Raw genomic sequence first — 9,181 nt, 5'->3', positions numbered from 1 at the left:
ACATAATTTCAAAGGATTAATAACTAATTAGATTTTTTTTTCGCTGTTCATGGTTTATTTGGTGTTTTAGTTGGTATGATACTGTTGCAATGCTTATATGTAGATCTTTACATTTTACATCACATTATCAGAGTTGCATTATACATTACTCTGAAAAATATAGTACACAAAATAAGATCCTTTAGAACAATAATGTACAAGACATGCAATATTGAATTTGTACATTAGAGCACAGAATGTGACTAAAAAATGAAAAGCTTATACTAGGCCAAAGTTATTTAGCACAGTAAACATTCTAGTTTGAAGGGCAGTTGCAGCATGTGCAGCATTGGCAGTGGTGTCTGAGACGTGGTGGAATTCTATTATACTAACCAGTTTAGAACTGCACAAGGTAAGTACCACCATCAGAACATAGCTGTAGGGTTTTATGGACCATTCGTATGTCTACCTTTAGGAAACAGATGTTTTTCCTATGTCATATTTTACTGCTTTAATCAGACTGAATAAAAAGGACAACATGCACAACCCCCAACTAAAATCCTTTTGTAGCCTAGACAGTGAAATGGTACAACAGAAGACTTTAAAACTGCAGCTCTTTTTGGATTCCCCAAAGTGTATCTGCACTCTTCTTCAAATCGGGCCTCTTCCTCAGGAGTCAGCGTCACCTTCACGACATCTGAGATTCCATTCTGCCCCAAGATGCAAGGAACACTAAGGAAGACATGATCTTTAATTCCATAAAGACCCTTAATCATGGTGGAAATTGGATGTACCCCCCTAAGATTCTTCATTGTACTTTCTGCCAGATCTGCCACAGACAGTCCAATGGCCCAGGAGGTATAGCCTTTCAGTTTGATCACCTCATAGGCACTGTCAACCACCTGCTTGTGAACCTCTTTCCACTATTCCTTATCTGAATCAGTACCTAATTCAGGATGCAGATTTTTCAGAGAGACACCAGCCACATTCACTCCACTCCATACAGGCACACTAGAGTCTCCATGCTCTCCAAGGACCTAGCCATGACAGCTCACGTGAACTCCCAGCCTCTCCCCCATTAGGTAACGGAACCTCACTGAATCCAGATTGCATCCACTGCCAATAACACGTTTTTTTGGGAAAGCCACTGATCTTCCAAGCCACATAGGTAAGGATATCCACTGGATTAGAAACAACAAGCAGCTTGCAGTTTGGGCTGTACTTGACAACATTAGGAATGATGAATTTAAAGATGTTCACATTATGCTGGACCAAATTGACACAGCTTTCCCCCTCCTGCTGATGTGCTCCCGCTGTGATAATAACCAGCTTGGAATTTGCAGTTACGTTGTAGTCTTTGCCAGACACAAGTTTTGGTGTTCTAAGGAAAAGGCTGCCATGTTGGAGAGCCATCATCTCTCCCTTTAATTTGTCTTCCATGACATCAACAAGTGCAAGTTCATCTGCCAAGTCCTTCATTAAAATACTGATGGCACAGGCCATGCCAACAGCACCAACCCCAACAACCATAATCTTATTCTGGGGGGTCTGTTCTTCCTTAAGAAGATTCTGAATCAGCTGATCCTTGAGAGTAGCCATACTGGATTTGGATGAGGAAGGTACCGGGAATGCACGTCGGGAGGGCTTCGGTGGCGCGAGGCGGCGAAATCCTGACTCTGCAGCTGCAGCTCCGGGACTCCACTAATTAGATTTTTAAATAGCCATAAATTAAAGATACAAAAAGAGAGATTGAAACAGCAGGGCAAGTCACAAATGAAATTTGGAATCTTGGTTCTCTAACTGAATAATTTAGTTGTAAGTATTTGATGGAATAGCTATAGGCAATTATGTCACCTTTGTGGAGATTCCTTAGGAAGGTCCTGAAATGAAACCTGGAATACCTGTGGGCATACCATCTTTAATTTAATGGCTATGAGTAATATTGTTAATGTGAGTCTTTTATCTCAACTACTATTTTTCTTCTCTACTAGATTACTCCTTAGTTTCTGGCCTCAGTAAGATTGAGGGAATTGGTGGAAAGGACAGAGAAGGAAGATAAGAGTTGATAGAGAATTCCTTTTTGAATGATATCAGTATATGTTGGTTTCATCTTCTTCGGACCTGTTTAAAACTATTCATTTCATCACTGCTGGCATTTGTGTGTTATTCAGAGCATCTATCATGAAGACAAGGGAGTTCTGATGGCCTAATAGTAAGTAGATGCACTGCCAACCCAAAGGCCTGTGGTTCGAATCCACTAGCTGCTCTGAGGGAGAAAGATAGACAATCTCATGCCACATGATTTACTGCCTCTAAAAACATGCTGGAGGGTCAGCTATGGGTTGGTACAGACTCGATGACACACAGCAACAATGTTATAAAGACAAATATTCTTTTAACTAAGGGATATGCCCCTCAGGATTTAGTGTGCCGACCCAGTTTCCTTTCTGCAGAGTCTCAGATTCTTTACGTGGTCTTATGGATCAACTCTCTGCCAAACATTTTTTCACATGAGTCCATCAGAAACACCTACATGATTCCTTGCTCATCATCACTTATAGGGTGCAGGGTTTACTGTGTTCAAAGGAAAATATTTCACTTTGCCACGTATAGGTTATTTCTCTTATTTTCTGTGTGGAAGTGACTCTAGCTAACTTATACCCAGTAAAACAGGGGTTACCAAATAAGCTTTCTAAATGATCACACTGGAGTCCTCAGTTGATTAAGAAGAGCAAATCCTAACTACCTCCTTTCTGTGAGGAGGCATCACAGCACTGCTGAGTCCCTAGCAAATTTGCTTCAGCTGGTTGTTTCTCTGTCATAGACAACCCTTTGCCCCTTAACAGTGGTGAACCTAGAGATCAACTGTCATCTTCTTACAGCATTCCTTAATGATAAAATTATTAGAACTTGAACTATGCCATTGCATTAACTTGATGTTACAAAGTTATTTGACTTCTCCAAAATTCACTTTCTTCATTAGTAACATGGGACTTAAGTATCTCCTTGAGAAGTTGGTTGGAAAATTCAATGAGGCTTATTATACCTTGAAGGTCATTCATAAGGTGCTTGGCACATAGTGCTTATCAGATTGACCTGTTTTAGTAAGGATTATTCTAATCTTGGTATATAATTGTAGAGTATCATGAGAAAAGGGAAAACAGAGATCTATTGTATGCATTTCTTATAGGAGTAATGAGGGAAGATAGAAAAAAGGTGATATTTGAGATAGGTCTCAAAGATAGTATATTATTGTCAAAGAAAGCCTCAATATTTTTCATCTTGAGGCAATAAATAAAGTTGCTAGTGATGCTACTAATAATTATAGCTAAAATGTGATGAATGTATAGCCGATTTAGTATTCTCTTTTCTGCAGAAATCCTACTCAGAATAAAGAGAAGTGAATTTCAAGCATGATTTGTAATCCACACAGGAGGTCTTAAGTCAGTGCAAAAGTAGTTAAAGTTCATCAGATATGTTTTTTGTTGATTGTTCCTACAAGATCAAACCAGTTACTGATGTGTCAGATTCCATTCTTTGTCTCCGAGTGGCAGAACTTGCCAGAGTACTGGAATACAATTTAGGGTAGAGTCAGAAAAACTTGTACTTTTTCCAACTCTGAAAATTCACTCCTTGGCTATTATTTTTCACTCTATTGTAAATATCGAGAGGCAGATGAAAAGATAAAAAATATGTTGGCTGGAAGATACTTATTCTTGCCTACCTAGGGCAATCATGGGGACATCAGTTCTAGATTTGGTAAGTAATAACTCACATTTGACTTTAATACACTGTTATAAACTTTGAAGAATATATATTTTAAAACATAAAATGCTTTACCTCTGATTTAAAGTTTGGGGGATTGATCCTGCGCTGCAGGCAGGTTAGATTTAGCATCTCTGGAAATTCCAGAGCAATTTTAAACTACTCTCTTTGATCACTCACTGCAGCTCCAGCTTTCAAAGAGAATGAGATGTTTTGGGAATGAATTGTGATGGACTTATATGAAAATTTATATGACCAAGAATTGGATTTGTTCCTCTGGAATATTATAGATTATGTTTTATGTTGGAATTACATCAGTGTGCAGAGCAGCAGAAGGCTGGCTTAATGTAGCTAAAAATATACATTGACTTTCCACTTGGAATAGAGCTCCCCCTCCCAGCCCCCAACACACACCCATTTCTCCCCTAATGAAAATAATGGCTTCATGACTCATATATGTGATAGACAATGGGGACTACTTGAGTCTTAAAATAAGAAGATTTTGAGAAGGACTAATGGTCCTTTTCTAATTTCTTCTCCATCCATCTCTTCCCTCCTGTTGTCCCTGTCACCAGCCTGTTTCAGGCCTTCAACACCTTATGCTTCATTGCAATGGATGCTTTGTTTGCCTGCAGTCTCCTTTCACTTTGATTTGTCCTGTGCACTGCTGCCTGGTTTGGCTGCTTCCCACTCCCCTCACTTTAGTCATGTAAGTCTTTGCCATTTTTCACTGACTTTTCTTCTACTTCTAAATAATTTGTGAACTAGAATGCAAGACCTCCTGTAGGGATAATTCTTACTCCTCCACCTCCCATAGTTTCTATTTTGGTCTAGACTTCTGCCAGGCCTTACTTGAACTGGTGCTGATCTCCTACTGGCAAGTTGGAATTCACCTAATTGGTCATATTCTTGGTTTCCTATCATCGAATATTTCCCAAAATATTACATAAGTACCATTGGCAGTGTGCAGCATGATTTGTGGTGATGCACACACATTTTTATTCTCAAAATGATTTCTGACTCACAACTAATCATTCTTTTATAATGCTGTGGTAGTTTGTATGCTTCTATGATGCTGGGAGAAAGTATATAATTTGTATTTCAGATATCAGCAGGGTCCCTCAAACTATTTTAAATACCTGCAGGACTTCTAGACTAACATTAAGAGGAGAAGTCTGGCAATCTACATCCAAGAATTGGCCAGTAAAAAAACCTGTGGATCATAACAGACAATTGTCCAATTTATGGCAAGGAATGTGGTGGCCACACCAATTAACTTGAACATACTGGTGATTGTAAAGATTCTATTATACACGGGCCATCATGAATTACAGCTAACTTAAGGGAATTAACAATACATTATTGTACACATACTACTCTCTCATTGCTATTGAGTTAGAATCAACTCATAGCTGACCTTCAGTGGGTTTCCAAGGCTGTAAGTCTCAAGGGAGGAGACTGCCCATCTTTCTCCTATGTAGTCACTGGTGAACTATTAAACTGTAGTGAGTACCTGGAAACTACAAACTTATGTGTACCATTGCTTAGGATGATAGTCAATACAGATGTGAGTGAAAAAAAAATAATGTCATAGGATTTATAGAAGCCTGACTTCAATATTTGTAGCCTCATCACCATCTCTCCTCCCAGGGCACAGTCTTACAAACTCACACGCTGAGCCAGAGGGTTTATTGACACACCTCTACCAACATTTATATGATTGTAATGGTGGCAGAGGGGTAATTCTGGCACCAGTTTGGCTTCTTGCTTTACTTGCTGCCCGATTGCAAGGAACCACAACTCTGAATTGCCTAACAGTTATTTGAAAGGTTAATGCTGCTTTCCAAAGAGCTTCAATTACAATGATGAGTAGCTTAGCTACTGAGAGAATTGTGTTCAATAATTTTATCTTATTTTATATTTGAGGGAAATTTTACGGGAACTTGTTATTAAATGAGGAAACGGGCAGCAAGTGCTGAAAGAGGAAACAAAGAGGATGCTGCTGAGTACTAAACTTAATGAAAGCTCTGTATCCACAAAATAAGTCATGGCTTTGTAAGTCCACTCTAAGTACAGTTTAGAAACAATAAGCCCTAAAAGAGGGTACAATGACCTTGGATTCTGCATAGCTTTTGAGATAAAAGGTCTAAGAATCAGAATGCATTTGGTTGACCATAGTGTTGTTGACTGATTAAAAACAATTCATGGTCCTAGACCCATCTGGTGGAATGCTGATGAGGGAACAAGCCTGGGTGCTGTGTGCAGGATGGATTTCTTGAGGCAGAGATCAAAGTTGCTTTGCTAAAATGGAACATTAAAAGGTGAGTCTTACTAATTAGATACAAATTCTGCAAAACTACTGACATAAAGATTAAATTGCAATGCATTGACTTTGCATTTATTACTTGTTGGGTACATATCATAAAAACATGTTGACAATGTCACTGCACAGAATAACAACTTTTAAAACATTTATACTATCAGCAAATGTGTTCCTTTGAATATGGTTATTCTTTTCTTCTGACTGTATTAAAAATGAGAGCTTGGACTTTATCTTCATTTAAACATTTTCCACTTACAAAACTATAGACTTGGTGGTAACCAACATAGGCTTTAGGACCAACATACCTCATTCAAACATTAGGAAATGACTCATTTGGTGAGCGGATTTGTATTAATGATTTTGTCTCTTTAAGACTCTATCCTTATCCCTTACTGCTGCAAATCATTATCATGCTCATTGGGAAACAACAATGTTAGAGGTGGAGTCTATCCAGAAGTACCTTAGAAGAAAGGTCCGTGAAAATCTGGCAGTGACCTGCAATGGGATGCTTGGTCCCTTACATGAATGTGAAGAATAATAATAGACTCCATTTCATAGTGTTGTTGAAAAACTTAAAGTAGTATATGTGAAACAATAAAATATTTTCTATGTAGTATTTCTTCTCCCCTGTAAAAGAAATGAAAATAATAACAGTGTAGGGGAGGAAATATATCAGCCTCTCTAATTCACCTCTAACTACATAGACTAAACACATGGTGTAGTTTAGGGGCCAGTAGCTAGTATTATAATCCACGATCAAGAAAGGTCTCAATGTCAACTTCCTGTTCCACCTCTTACCCCACAGAATTCTTGACGAAGGACTCATTGTTAGGTGCTGTCAAGCTGAGTATGACTCATAGTGAGAAGAATAAAGGATAATGATTTGGGAGGGAAAACTCCCCATGTACCTGGATAAGCCTCTCTGGAATAGGGATCACTTTCTAAACTGGAATAAAGAAATGTGATTTAGGCCTCAAGATCTAAATAAGGATTTCTGCTTCTTGTCCCTTGAGTGGAAATAGCCCTTGATTGAAAACTTACCTCATTTGCTGATTGTGATGTGAAGCAGAGGACACAAGAAAAAAATGTGGTTAGGCTCGTCTGAGGCAAAGGAACTTGGTTAAACTGAGGCAACAAGGAATATGAATGTCTTGCTTGATCTTGATCTTTAAGACAGACTCCATAATCTGTTTTACATATCACCATGGTATGGGAGGTGGCCTAGTGACAAGAAACTGCACTACAGTCCTAAAGGCATGCAGTTCTAAGGCACTAGCTGCTCTGTGGGAGAAAGATGGGCAATCTCCTCTTGTGTGATTATTGTCTCTGAAAGCCTGCTGAAGAGTCATCTTGTGGTACACAGCAACCACAACAATATGGCTTGGTGAGAAGTTACAGTGCCAACCCAAAAATATGCAGTTCAAATCCTCTAGCTGCTCTATAGTAGAAAGATGGTACTCTCCTCCTATGCAATTTACTGCCTCTGAAAATCCACTAGAGTGTTAACTATGAGCCAATTCTGACTTGGTGATACATGACAACACTTTAAATGTGGTCCGCTTAATATTTTGTCCTTTGGCAAATGAGATAAAAAACTCTTGTCTTCTCTTGAAGTGTGGAAGGAAGTTGATGCATTATCTGTCACTAGACTCCTTCATAAAATGTGGAGTTTTTGTCACAAACACTAATAGATTGAGTCAATAAAATTGCAGGCCATCAAATTACATTTGAATTACAAACAAACAAAACATTTTAACATGAGTTAGTCACATGCATTATTCAGGATATACTTACACTGAAAATATATTCCTCAAATTAAAGCTTGGACCTTATTGATCTTATAGCTAATAACTTTTTCAAGAGGATTCTCCCACCCTTCATTCTTTTCTGGCCTTAAAGGTAAAACATTTATTTTTTTTCATAGTTTAAGGTACTAGGAATTTGACCTCAGGAATTCAGAGTTCAGCTCTAGTGGAATATTTTGATTCATTTCTTTTGTCTTCCAGCAGTTGCCAGTAATTTTTAATGTATCTGAGTTTAGCCACGAACATCTGTCCTCCTATAGCATCTTCTCCTGGTGTGTATATAAGTGTTTATTCTCCTGTTTATCACTAAGAAATCATTAGGTTTAGGACCCACCCTCCTCTGGTAGGTTATTAACACCATGAAAGAAAAACTCTGTTTCTAGTCAGAGCTTAGGATTTCAACTCTTTTCTTGACAATACTGTTCAGATTATTTTCCTTATTTTACAATTGAGAATACAGAGGTCATCTTTACTGTGACTATTTTTTTTTCCTTCTGAAGTTTAATTTAATTATGATTCATTGAGAAAAACTAGAAGGCATCTTAGCAGAACTTCTCAACATTGACAGTATGGATTTTGGGGATAAATAATGTGGTTGGCTCAGGATAGAGTAAGGTGTTGTCCTATCATGCATGGGGTTGCTAAAACTGTCGCTACCTCGCTATCATCTGACTGTTCATTGTTGTGGTAAGGACTCTCCTGCGCACTTTAGGCAATTCAGCAGCATGCCAGGTTTCTTCCCAGGAGATATTATTAGCATCTCTCACTCCATTGCAATAATGCTTATGTTTGCTGGCATTGCCATTTGTTCTTTGTGGGAGCAAAGGATAAAACTGCCCCCTCTTGAAAACCACAGCTTTTAAGTGTAGTGGCTAAGATTGTGAAGCATATCAAGACTGTAGACCAGAAGGTGGCACTTTTATCCAAATAATGCTGCAGGTCCTCACTTAACCAATTTTTTTTCCTTTTCTTTACTCTCTCTTCACCTTCAGAAAACCTTCCCTGAAATGTCAAAAGCTGACCCAAACTCTGAAGAGCTCAGTGAGACAGTTATAGACACATGTTGATCTTAATCACTGGAAAAATCATTCAACTCTCTGCATTACTTTCTATAGGCCCCACAGGGTTCCAAATGTAGAAAGTGCTTGAATTCTAGCTTGGTTTTCTTCCTTAAAGAGCCCCCCAAAAGACTCGTAAACAAATATTTGCCTTTTTTCAGAGGTCATGGTTGGGGGTGCTTGTGAGTGTGTGTGTGTGTGTGTGTGTGTGTGCATGTGTGTGAGTGTGTAGGGGGAGACACATCAAATTT

General features: G+C 38.5%; 1 pseudogene; it reads right to left on the bottom strand.

The window, feature by feature from the left end:
• Positions 1-580: 580 nt before the first annotated feature.
• Positions 581-1,578, bottom strand: LOC102876922 (annotated as a pseudogene).
• Between the last annotated feature and the right edge of the window lie 7,603 nt (positions 1,579-9,181).

This window comes from Elephantulus edwardii, unplaced genomic scaffold (genome assembly GCF_000299155.1).
Source record: "Elephantulus edwardii isolate Elephantulus edwardi_28Jun2011 unplaced genomic scaffold, EleEdw1.0 scaffold00177, whole genome shotgun sequence".
In the NCBI taxonomy this organism is placed as follows: Eukaryota; Metazoa; Chordata; class Mammalia; order Macroscelidea; family Macroscelididae; genus Elephantulus; species Elephantulus edwardii.
The sequence above is the reverse complement of the archived record's forward strand: the minus strand, read 5'-3'. Positions and strand labels throughout refer to the sequence as shown.